The sequence below is a fragment of the Lycium ferocissimum genome, chromosome 6 (genome assembly GCF_029784015.1).
Source record: "Lycium ferocissimum isolate CSIRO_LF1 chromosome 6, AGI_CSIRO_Lferr_CH_V1, whole genome shotgun sequence".
NCBI lineage: Eukaryota > Viridiplantae > Streptophyta > Magnoliopsida > Solanales > Solanaceae > Lycium > Lycium ferocissimum.
The window spans coordinates 58,263,587-58,275,676 of NC_081347.1; positions in this window are offsets into that span (position 1 = coordinate 58,263,587).

Below are 12,090 nucleotides of genomic sequence, written 5' to 3' on the forward strand. Positions count from 1 at the left end.
TGATTGGTTAAGTAGATAGTTCGACCACTAGGAAATTTAGGGTGGGTGCCACTCGTGGCTGTTTGGGTCGTGACAAACTTGGTATCAGAGCTTTAGGTTCGTCGATCTCGTTTTACAATGACATGTTTAGTAGAGTCTTGCGGATCGGTACGGAGACGTATGTACTTATCTTCGAGAGGCTATGGGAGACTAGGAAAATTCAATTTCTTTCTTTCTTTCTTTCGTGCTATTTGATTCCAATTGGTATCTAGATGATTCAAATTGGTATCTGACTTTTTCTTCTGTTCTCTCACAAATGTTGATGACTCGTGCGGCAACGGCAGCTAATGAGGTACCCGCGCCGGCCTCTGGGGTCGTAGCGCATGGTGGAGGACAGGCTGTTGGGGCCGTCGTTAGAGGAGGTGGCCAGGCCAGAGGCCGTGGTCATGGTAGAGGCGGCTAGAAGCCAAATCCCCCGAGCCTCAGTACCATCCAAGGGCGGGGCTCCCATAGTCCTCAGGTCGTCAAAACGCGATGGTCCGAGTCCCCTGAGCCTCAGGAAATTCCAGATGAGGCTACATAACTGGGTGTATTTCCTAGGCCAGTGGAAGGTCCGGTGTTGATTAGGGATGAGCATGATTTGTTTTGGAGATTCACCAAGATGAAACCTCCAGAGTTCTACTGCACTGAGGTTGAAGATGCTTACGAGTTCATTATGGACTGTCATGAGAGGCTCCATAAGATGGGGGCAGTGGAGAAATATGGTGTTGAGTTTGTGACCTTCCAGCTCTTGGGTAATGCCAAGTTATAGTGAAGGGCTTTTTTGCAGCGCAGGCTAGCGGAATCATCTCTGTTGACTTGGACTCAATTCTATCACGTTTTTCTAAATAAGTATGTTCCTCGTACTTTGAGGGACCGCAGGCATGATGAGTTAAGTAATATTGAGTAGGGTAATTTGTCTGTGGCTTCTTATGAGGTTCAGTTTCATTCATTGTCTCGCTATGCCCTCTAGCTTGTGCCTACTGAGGAGGAGAGGGTTAGGAGATTTGTGAAGGAGTTGAACACTGCCCTTCAGTTGTCAGCTCTTAAGCTTGTAGCGACAGGTGCTTCCTTTTAAGAAGTGGTGGATCAGGTTAGGACTGTCGAGGAAGTTCGGCAGAAGGGTTACCATAAACACGCAGAGAAGAAGGCCCGAAAGGGTGGTGGTTACAGTGGCTCTTTCACTAGGGGCCAGAGTTCCCAGTTTTATTTGAGATGCCCTATTCAATCAGCTATGCATGTTTCAGCTGGAGGCCCATCAGAGGTTAGTCAGGGCTATTCCGGTCAGCCAAGAGGTTCGCAAACCAAAGCTCCAGATTATGGTGGTTACTCGGCTTCGTCCGTTTCTGTTCAGCATCCGACGCTAGATCGTGGATGGTTTAAGTGTGGTGATATGGGGCATTTCAAGAGGAATTGTCCAAGACTTAGGCAATGTGGTTAGGGTACTCAATTTCAGGCTCCCCGAGCCCCAGCATCAGATAGAGGGGGAAGATCTTATGGTGGGAACCGTGCTTAGTCTGGGTGTGGCGGTCAAACAACTAGTAGAGGTGGCCCCCAGCCTAACAAAGGCAGGTTTCAGTCTGGTAGAGGTGGTCATCAACCTTGGCGGAGCTCGTACAAAGCGGTGTCAATCGCAATGGCTCGCAGCTTACCGTCCGATGGGTTCATTGTTGCTATGCCTTTCCCCGTGGACGAAGCCGAGGCTTAGATACAGTTATTACAGGTAACATCTCAGTCTGTCATCGGATGGCTTCTGTATTGTTTGACCTGGGTTTTACGTTTTCTTATGTGTCTACATATTTCTCTATGGATCTTGATATGTTCTGTGATTTACTTGATGCCCTTATACATGTATCTACTCCAATCGGAGATTAGGGTCGTATGACAGTTTTTCGATCTTATACTATCACACTTATGGGGTATGGCACCTGGGTTGACTTAGTGATTTTAGACACGGTAGATTTTGATGTCATCCTAGGTATAAGTTGGCTAATTCCTTACCATGTAATTCTGGACTGTCATGCTAAGACAGTCACTTTAGCTATGCCCGGGGTTCCTAGACTTAAGTAGAAGGGTAACCTTAGTCCTTCCCCAAAGAAAAGAATTTCCTTTATTCGTGCAAAGAAGCTAGTGGACAGGGGGTGTTTGGCTTATTTGACTTATATTCATGATACTAGTATTGATGGTCCATCTCTTCAGAAGACTTGTACGAGAGTTTCCGGAGGTGTTTCATGGGCATGCCACCGGATCGTGACATTGACTTTTGCATTGGCTTAGTAAGGGTTTCATCTGTTCGAGTGTCTTCCCGTGGGGCGCTCCCGTTCTATTTGTGAAAAAGAAAGATGGGACTATGCAGATGTGCATTAATTACTGCCAGTTGAATAAAGTCACCATCCGAAATAAATACCCCATCCCTCTTATTGATGATTTGTTTGACCAGCCACAGGGGGCTTTTGTGTTTTTAAAAATTGACTTGAGGTCGGGGTATCATCGAAAAATTCACTATTCCTAAGACTCATTTCCCATTGACTGGGCCTTATGAGTTTCTGGCTATGTCTTTCGGGCTTACTATGTTTCTGGTTATTTCTTTCGGGCTTACTATGTTTCTGGTTATTTCTTTCGGGCTTACTAATGCCCAGCTGCTTTTATGGATTTGATGAACTGTATTTTTAAGACATACTTAGATTCCTTCGTGATTGTGTTCATCGATGATATTTTGATTTATTCGAGGAGTAAGGAAGATCATGAAAAACACTTGAGGGTTGTTCTTGGGTTGCTGAGAGACAGGGAGTTATATGCCAAGTTCCCTAAGTGTGAGTTTTGGCTTACGTCTGTGTCCTTCTTGGGACATGTGGTTTCGAAGGAAGGAATTGTGGTGGATCCGAAAAAAATTGAGGCAGTGGGTTCGTGAATGGGTTTGCTTCCATTGCTTCGTATTTGACGCGGTTGACTCAGAAAGAGGTACCTTTTCAGTGGTCCGACGAGTGTGAGGAGAACTTTCAAAAGCTCAAGACTTTATTGATTGCAACACTTATTCTATCTTTGCCCACGCAGGACAAGGACTTTGTAGTTTATTATGATGCTTCTCATTCAGGTTTGGGTGTTGTTTTGATGCAGGAAAAGAAGGTGATTTGCCTATGCTTCCAGGCAGCTGAAGGGTCATGAGAAGAACTATCCTACTCATGATTTGGAGTTGGCAGCGGTTGTGTTCGCGTTGAAGATTTGGAGGCACTACCTCTATGGTGCCCATTGTGAGGTATTTACTGATCATCACAGTTTTCAGCATGTGTTTACTCAGAGGGATCAAAATTCTAGGAAGCGGAGATGTATAGAGTTGGTTAAGGATTACGACATTACTATATTGTATTATCCTGGCAAGGCAAATATGGTGGCAGATGCCTTGAGCAGGAAATCAGCTAGTATGGGGAGTTTGGCTCGTTTGGTTACATCAGCGTCCGTTAGCCAGGGAGGTTCAGACTCTGCTAAAAGTTTCATGGGGCTTGAGGTGTCTAATTCAGGCAGGGTGTTGGCTTTTGTTGAGGCGAGACCCTCATTTTTGGAGCAGATTAAGGCCAGACAGTTCGAGGATGCTAGTTTGAGTAAGATTCGCAATAAAGTCTTGTGTGGTGAGGCCAAGAAAGATGTGATTGATGATGAGGGTGTCTTGAGAATCAAGGGGCGTGTTTGTGTTCCCCGTGTTGATGATTTGATTAAGACAATTTTAGCGGAGGCTCACAGTTCTAGATATTCCATTCATCCTGGTGCTACCAGGATGTACCTTGACTTGAGGCAGCACTACTGGTGGGTTAGGAAGAAGTGTGAACTTGTTGAGTTCGTTGCACAGTGTTTGAATTGCTATCAGGTGAAGTATGAGCACCAGAGACCCGGGGGTACACTTTAGAGGATGTCCATTCCAGAGTGGAAGTGGGAGAGGATAGCGATGGACTTTGTGGTTGGTCTTTCGAAAACCTTGGGTAAGTTTGATTCGATCTGGGTCATTGTTGATAGATTGACCAAGTCTGCCCATTTCATACCGGTTCAGATTACCCATACCGCCCAGAAGTTAGCCCAAATTTATATCCGGGAGATTGTTCGCCTGCATGGGGTTTTATTTCCATCATATTCGATAGAGGCACGACGTTTACATCTTGATTTTGAAAGAATTTGCACTTGGAATTGGGTACTAGATTGGACCTTAGTACAACTTTCCACCCTCTAACTTATGGACAGTCTGAGCAAACTATTCAGGTCTTAGAGGATATGCTCTGTGCTTGTGTGATTGACTTCGATGGCCATTAGGATCAGCTCTTGCCATTGGCTGAGTTTGCTTATAATAATAGTTATTATTTGAGCATTGATATGGCCCCGTTTGAGGCTCTTTATGGGAGGAGATGTAGGTCTCTTATTGAATGGTTTAATGCTTTTGAGGTAAGGCTATGGGGTACAAATCTTTTGAGAGAATCATTAGATACAGTCAAGGTGATTCGAAAAAAGCTCTTGGCTACTCAGAGTAGGCAGAAGGAGTGCGCGGATCGAAAGGTACGAGATCTTGAGTTCATGGTTGGAGAACAGGTATTATTGAAGTTCTCACCCATGATGGGTGCGATGAGATTTAGGAAGAAAGGTAAGCTTAGTCCCAGATTCATTGGTCCGTTTGAGATTATCAATCGTGTGGGGGATGTAGCCTATGAGTTGGCTTTTCCCCCAGGTTTGTCAGGTCTTCACCCAGTGTTCTATGTCTCTATGTTGAAAACGTATCATGGTGATAGTTCGTTTATCATTCGTTGGGATTCTGTCTTGTTGGATGAGAATCTATCCTATGAAGAAGAGCCTGTTGCTATTTTAGACAGAAAGGTTAGTAAGTTGAGGTCGAAAGAAATAGCGTCAGTGAATGTTCAGTAGAAGAACCGTCCCATTGAGGAAGCTACTTGGGAGACAGAATCTGATATGTGAAAGAATTATCCCCAGCTTTTCACTGAGTCAAGTAACTTCCCCTTGTTCCTTCTTTTGTCCGTTCGGGGACGAACGTTATTTAATTGGTATCTAATGTAATGACACGCTAGGTTGTTATGGGGGTGACTAAGAAAACTAGACTTCCATTGGAAATTCCGAGGCAGGTGAGTCTGTAGCGTGTTTTTATGTATCTGTACATGTTTTGTATGCGTCTGTAGGGCCTTGGATTGGTGTTGGGATTTTTGGGTGAAAACTAGTACAAAAACTTGAGCCACTGGTCAAAATGGACCACTGCAGCCGGTGTGGAACCGCTACAGTGGGTCAGTCGTAATAAGTTTTCGGTCGCCGCCGCGTGAAGCGGGGCTTTAATGAGGTATGCCATAGCGGGAGCTTTCTCGCTATAGCGAGACCGCCATAGCGAGACACTGACCATTGCAGTGGTCGACGGGAGGCAGAATCCATGTTTTATATTCTTTATTCCGAACTCATTCCTCACATAACACGAAAACAGTTTCCAAGAACTGCTGTGGCGAAAATTTTAAGGCTAGGGCTAAAGTGCTCTTGAAAGATAAGTCTCAACCCTTGATTTTGTTAATTCCATCATCATGATAGATTGCATGAATAGTTAAAGGTCCATTAATGGTGAATGAAAGGGATAAAACCCTAGAACTTAAGAAAACCTTGATTAATGAATGGGCTGTTGATTTTATTGTTGTTTAATCATCTAAGAGTATATATTATCGCTTTCTAGGATGAGAACTTGTCTATTAGTGGTGGGACTTGTTGATTGAGACATAGGGTTTCATAAAGATGATAACTTTAGCATAAAAACTGCTAGAAAAATGGGTTGAATTGATTAGAGAACCCATGAATGGGAATAGTATGATGGTTTGGGGTTGATGTTATGATGAATTCATGCATAGTGATAGTTCACCCACTAAAAAGGGTAGAATGTAATTGGGTTCTTTTCCCTAAGGTGTTGTATTGTTTGAGTAGATGACTTGAATACTCATATAGCTCCATATTTCTAGATTTTGAACATTCGGAAGCTTTACGAAAGAGGAAAGCTATCGCAAAGTTATTACATTGTTCCAGTTCTGCATTACGGTAAGTTACAGTTTACTTGAGTTAGACTTTGATTAGTTGATTGAATGTGATACGAAATTAATGGGAGAAGCATGATTAGGGCTTCAGACATAAAGTGTGGTTGATAATTCCTACAGTTTGATATAGATTGATTAATTATATGATGAATTGATATGAAATGATAAAGAAGGAGTTCATATATACTCTTCTTGTTGACTTGAGTAATCCTTTATTCATGATTATTGATGAATTGATTTTTGAGTCTTGATATGACTTGTGATATGGTGACTTGTATTCCCTGATATTGATTCTTGATTGCTCACATTCCTTATTGATTGTCGAACGTAAATACATTTTGATGAGAAAGATATATAAATATGAAAAGACACATTTAACAGGGGGTGAGGATGTGGTTTAAGTTAAAGGCTTGTGATCTGAGGTAAGATTCCAGAGTGAGGGTACATGGACACCATGGGTGTCACGACGTATTTTAGTGTCACGACCCATTTTGACATACGTCATGTGGGAACTTACCTTTCTCACCTTGGTAAGCGATCCCTCAATCCAGCGATAACGAAAGACATGAATAATAAATCAAGCAAGCGGAAAAAAATAATTACGTAAGTATCACAATAATATATAATAGAAATAGTGCAGAAATAGGAAACACCCCCAGGGTCTGATCTAAGTCATACAAGAGCATCTAAAAGAAATAAATACATGTACGAATAATATAATGATACATCAATCTGCCGATGCCTCGGAGTACAAAAGTAAGACATAATAATAAGACGAGTCTTCAAGGCGGCGAACGACTCATGCTCACCTTGAAAACTCGATGCTAATGCTGAAGGCGACTATAAGCCATGTGAGACGGAGGAAGACCCAAAAGAAGAGTAGGCATATTTGAAATCTAGATTAGAAATCATGAAGAACATTACTAATAGTACTATCATTCAATTTAGGTCAAATCCAACCCTAGAATTTGGGGAAAGGGGCCCACAAGGTCAAAACGGGAGTAAAATATCAAATTAAGTACTACGTGATCATAACCCAATAACTAATTGCTATTTTAACTCATGGATTCACCTAATTTCGAATTTCAAGTAAAACCCCTAATTTTGGGTATAAACCCTAACTCCTTGATTCAAGAATTCAACTCTAATAATGGAAGATCTTTGATTAACAACCTTAGATTCATCAAAATCTAGCATAAACTCCCTAAATTTCATCATTAATACGCCTAAATGGAACATTCATTAACTCCACTTTTATCTTCCATTACTAAGGATTTACTAAGGAAAGAGGAATCTATGATGATTAGGAATAACGAGTTAGTATAGATGATTAGGAGAAATTACCACCAAGAACCTTCACCAATAATCTCCAAGAACAGATCTCAAAAGCTCTATTTTCGTAATTATATTAAATGAAAGACTAATGGCTTTTAACACTTCATTAAATGAACTCACTGCCTATCATCCGCTTTGGCGAAGCTAAGGCCGCTCCAGCGGTGCCTTGACCTCTATAGTAGTCAAGCCCAAATGGCTAGGACCGCTCCAGCGGCAGGGTGACCGCTCCAGCGGTACCGCTGTCGCGGTGCAGGTGCCGCTAAAGCGGGCACCAGATACTAGAACCCCCCTCACCCCTTCAAGTTTTCACACTTCAAACAGATTTTCGACTAATTCCCGAGGCCATCTGCTCACATTCCACATGCATAGACACATATAAAAACATGCTACAAACATGCTCGTGGTCTCAAAATTTCTAACGGAGGTCTCGTTAATCGAGTCAACCCCCGATACCTTAATTCTAATTTCCCAACCCAAGTTGCAAAATGCATCCGAGTGCATTGGGCACTGAACCAGATATACACACAAGTTCTAAACGACCATCCGGACCTCTCGGAATCGACAGATTTTTGAAAAAGGTAAGTTTACCCAAAAGTCAACCTTGGGTCAACTCTTTTTCACTTAAAGCTCATATTTCACAAAAAATTGCCCGAATCAAGTTTAGAAACCTCGGGAAGCATGCCAACGGTCCCCTTGGATCAAAAGTGAGCTAATCAATGCTTAGAAAGGGACAGAAATGCTGAAAAGACTATAACGACCAAACGGGTCGTTACATCATATAACAATTGAATCATCGCTCGTCCTTAAGCGAATAAGAGAAAAGAGCGAAAAATACCTGAATCAGTGAACAACTAGGGATATCGGCTAGGCATGTCGGACTCAGTCTCCTAAGTAGCCTTTTCAATAGGGCGGTGCTTCCATTGTACCTTCACAGAAGCAATCTCTTTCGACCTCAACTTTTGAACTTGCCTATCCAAGATCGCAATAGGCTCCTCCTCATAAGTCAAATTCTCATCAAGTAATATCGAATCCTAATGAACAATGTAGGTACCGTAGGCATGGTGCTTCTTTAGCATCGAAACATGAAAAATCGGATGAAATCTTGCCAAGCACGGGCAATACCAACTCATAAGCTACATCACCCACACAATCAACAATCTCAAATGGACCAATATACCTGGGGCTCAACTTGCCCCTCTTACCAAACCTCATAACACCCTTACGGGTGAAACCATAAATAGTAACCCGGTCACCAACAGAACTTCCAAATCTTGGACCTTCCGGTCCGCATACATCTTTTGCCGACTTTGAGCTGCCAAAAGTTTGGCCTGAATAAATCTCACTCTATCAAGGGACTCTCTCAATAGGTATGTAGTCCAAGGTTGAGAAATCCATCAAACTAGCCAATCGGAGATCTACATCTCCTACCATACAAGGCCTCAAAAGGCGCCATGCTAATACTCGAATTGTAACTGTTATTGTACGCAAACTCTACAAATGGTAAGTGCCGATCCCAATGACCACCAAAATCAATAACACACGCTCTCAACATGTCCTCGAGCACCTGGATGGTCCTCTCGGACTGGCCATCGATCTGGGGATGAAAAGCTGTACTGAGATCCAACCGGCTACCCAACTCCCCATGGAACGCCCTTCAGAATCGGGAAATGAAGATAGTGCCCTGATCAGATACAACAGAAATAGGACCCCACGCAATCTCATTATATCCCGAATGTACAACTTCGCTAACTTCTCCGCGGTATGGGAAACTTGAACTGGAACAAAGTGAGCGGACTTAGTCAACCTATCAACTATTACCCAAATAGAGTCAAACTTGCTCAGGGTCTTGAGAGACGCAACAAAATCCACGGTAATCCTCTCCCACTTCCACATGGGAATGGGCATCTGAAAGCACACTTTCGGGGTCGGCGTGCTCATACTTTACCTGCTGATAATTTTCACACTTAGCCACGAAATCAACTATATCCCTCTTCATCCGATGCCACCAATAGTGTTGTCTCAAATCACGATACATCTTAGTCGCCCCTGGATGAATGGAATAACGAGACCTATAAGCCTCAGATAAGATCAATTGAATCAAATCACTAACACGAGGAACGCACACGCATCCCTTAATCCTGAAAATGCTCTCAGAATCAATCACGACCTCCTTGGCCTCAACCCTCAAAACTCTATCTCGAATCTTGCTCAACTGAGCATCCTCAAACTGATGAGTCTTGATCCGATCCAATAAAGACGACCTCACATCTGTACAAGCCAAAATCCTGCCTAGGGCTGAAATATCAAGGCAAACGCAGCTGTTGGCCAGAGTCTGAACCTTCATGGCCAATGGATGCTCGGAAACAACCAATTGAGATAAACTCCCGTACTCGGCTGTTCGCGACTCGGTATCGCCACCACACGTCTTTGAGGTGGCACCGCAGGTAGTACGGAATAGAGATGTCATAGTGCTTCGGGAGCTCGATGCATACGTATCGGAATTAACATCTCTCTAGGTAAACACATGCTGAAGACTACGGTGATAGATGAAAACCTCACAATGGACACCGTACAAATAATGCCTCCAACTTTTCAAAGCGATGACCACGACCAACAACTCTAAATCATGGGTAGGGTAATTCTTCTCATGAATTTTCAACTGACGGGAAGCGTAAGCTATCACTCTACCCTCCTGCATCAACATAGCACCCAAACCTACACGAGAGGTATCACAATAGATCTCAAAATCCTTGCCCTTCTCGGTCAATGCTAATATCGGGGCTGAAGTCAAAAGAAGCTTGAGCTTTTGAAAGCTCTATTCATAATCATCTGACCATTGTAAGGGAATATCCTTCTGAATCAATCTGGTTAAAGATGAAGCAATAGCAGCAAAACCCTTCATGAAGCGACTATAATAGCTGGGCCTCGCCTAACCCCTCACAGCCTCAATCTTCTATGGGTCAACCATGATCCGATCCTTGGACACAACATGGCCCAAGAATGCCACAAACTCCAACCAAAACTCACACTTACAAAACTTAGCAAACAGGCTATGCTTCTTCAACAATCCAAGAACAGAATGAAGATGGCTCTCATGCTGCTCTCTACTCTTGGAATATACCAAGACATCATCAATGAACACAATCGCGAAGGAATCAAGGAATGGCCTAAAGATATCATTCATCAAAGTCATAAAAGCAGCCGGGGCCTTGGTAAGCCTAAAAGACATCACCAAAAGCTCATAGTGTCCATATCTCGTCCGAAAGGCTGTCTTCGGAATATTCTCCGCCCTGATCTTCAACTGGTGGTAGCCTAACACAAATCAATCTTTGAAAACACCAAAGCACCCTAAAGCTGGTCAAACAGATCATCAATACGAGGCATAAGGCACTTGTTCCGAATCGTAACCTTGTTCAGTTGGCGATAATCAATGCACATCCTCATGGTCCTATATTTCTTCTTCACAAATAACGGCTCAGAGCACCCCAAGGGGAGACATTCGGTCTAATGAACTCCTTGCTTAATAAATCTTAATCGCTCCCTTAAGCTCCTTAAGCTGTAGAAAAGCATCCAATATGGCGGAATAGAAATAGGGCGAGTGCTTGGATCCAAGTCAATACAGAAATCAATGTCATGATCGGGTGGCATACCCGGCAGATTCGACGGGAATACCTCTGCGAACTCGCTCACAATAAAGATAGACTCAAGGGGTGAAGATGCAACAGTCGTATCACGAACATGAGCTAAATAGGCTAAATACCCGTTATTAACTAACTTTTTCACTGGAAGCGGAAATGATCTTTTTGGAGCGGGACTCAGAGTGCCACCGCCACTCGAGCCTAGTAGTGCACAAGATGGCTAAGGTGACTATCTTGGTGTGACAGTCCCAAGATCGCGTGATAAGAGAAAGCCAGTGACAACCTCGATATAATATCAAAGTCCACCATATCGAGAATCATCAAATCTACCCAAGTGTCATACCTCATAAAAGTAACCAAACAAGACCGGTAAACCCAATCAATAATCACAGAATCTCCAACCGGTGTAGACACATGAATAGGTATATCTATGCTATCATAAGGCAAATCCTAACCAACGACATAATATGCAGAGAAATCTAGGCATATTCGAAATCTAGATTAAAAATTATGAAGAACGATACTAATATTGCTATCATTCAATTTAGGTCAAATCCAATCCTGTAGGCTTAGTGAAACCAAAATACCCATAAGGTCAAAAACGAAAATTCAGGAGTAAAATATCAAATTGGCACTAAAGATCAAAACCTAAATAACCAATTGCTAATTCTAACTCGTGGATTCACCTAATTTTGAATTTCAAGTAAAACCCCCAATTTTGGGTATAAACCCTAACTCATTGATTCAAGAATTCAACTCTAATAATGGAAGATATATGATTAACAAGAATCTCCCCCAAGTTTTCACACTTCAAACCCATTTTTGACTAATTTTTGAGGCCATCTACGCACATACCACATACATAGACACACATAAAAACACGATACAAATGCGCTCGTGGCCTCAAAATTTTCAATGGAGGTCTCGTTGACCGAGTCAATCCTCGATACCTTAATTCTAATTTCCCAACTCAAGTCCCAAAGTGCATTCGAGTGCATTGGGAACCAAACCAGATATACACACAAGTTCTAAACGACCATCCG